Genomic DNA, 1645 nt, shown 5'->3' with positions numbered 1-1645 from the left:
GCATGGGCCATTTTTAACCCAGGCGGCGAGTTAGTGAGTTTCAGGGGGGTATGTATTGGTCAATCAACAAATAATATCGTTGAGTATAGCGCGTTGATAGAACTCCTCTCTGATGCCGTCACTCATGGCATACGTCGGCTAGTCGTCAGGCTAGACTCACAGCTCGTTGTACTACAACTCAAAGGTACCTACTCTGTCCGAAATCCAGCTATTTATCGCAAGTTCCTAAGAGTTAAAATCTTGGAAAGACAGTTTGATTTTATCCAATATCAACACATTTCCAGAAACTTAAACACATTAACCAACTCATTAGCAAACTATGTGTTAGATAGACATTTGCAAAATTGATAAAAAGAGAAGCATAATCAATGTTTCATACATGGATCACATAAAAACTGGAATGAACCCTGAAAATCAAAAATATATATAACTGTTTACGGTTTACATGCAATGTTCTGTAACCAAGACAAAATCGGTCAAATGAACCCAAAACTCAAAAATGGCTGGGGGGCACCCTAGCCTAGTGATGCTCATGATAACATGCCACGGCCTGTGCAATCATGCGCAGAAGACGAGACCATCATCTAGGAACACCAGCAGTATGTCGCTGCAATCGCAGAGGCAACTCGTCAATCCGTACATTCGGAATCCCGAAGGTAAGACCCTCGACCTGTTCCTGCACAGCTGCAAGAGTCTCGGCCAAGTCAAGGTCACAGAGAATAGCTCTCCCAGTAGCCTCCCCTGTAGGGACAGCGGCCGAAACTCTCGGACGAACTGCTGGACGGATGGGACCAACATCTGCATGCACACATGAGTTTGATTAGCGTCTTGATAGAGTAAAGCACAAGAACATTACAAATAAAAACAGTAAAACAGTGATAAGGTCAAAGATTTTACCGAGATCACCCCACTGCTCGCCATCCAGTAATACCAAATCCAGATCACCTCAGAAATCCATGCCAATATATGGATACTCGGAAAAAGCCATATCCTACCGCTCGAACCACCTAAAGAAGGCATCAGTAAAAGTAATTTGAGATTGACCTGCATGTCTAGCCATGTGGTCAACCCACCTCTGCATGCGTGGCTCAGTAGGGGATGGCAAGTCGAGAATGATATACTGAGGTTGCATCAAGGGTATCTTCTCCAAAGCGAAGGCAGTCAAAACTGAACCGAAGCCAAAATTCTTTAGTTTCCCGTCCTTTACTTTGGTCAACTGGTTTTTCATCTGAACCAGTACTACATCACACCAGTTGAAAATTTTCGGCTGGAGACACTCAAGAGCATGCTGCACATAAGACCTGTTGGCAACATGAGGGGATGCGCTACCGGCCATCCTACAAATCGTGTACAGAATGGACCTGAGGGACCTGTCAGTGACATCACGGATAGAAACCTTGCCGTCTCTGCTCGGCTGGGATCCCTCCCTGCAATACTGACGGACATAATCTTTCACGGAATCACTCCCTCGGGCCGAACCAGATAAGGAAATGGGGGCACCCCGCCTTGACAACCCAGTCAAGAAGTAAATGTCCACTATGGTCAAAGGGATGGACTTGCCCCTAATCTGGAACACTTGGTTAACAGGATCCCAAGCATCAAGAAGGTACTGCAGTAAACGTATCTGTGCCCTCATGCTAGATAT

The sequence above is a fragment of the Pinus tabuliformis genome, chromosome Q (genome assembly GCF_031772625.1).
Source record: "Pinus tabuliformis cultivar Carrire ecotype Pingquan chromosome Q, CPIR1, whole genome shotgun sequence".
NCBI lineage: Eukaryota > Viridiplantae > Streptophyta > Pinopsida > Pinales > Pinaceae > Pinus > Pinus tabuliformis.
Note: the sequence above shows the minus strand (reverse complement) of the source record.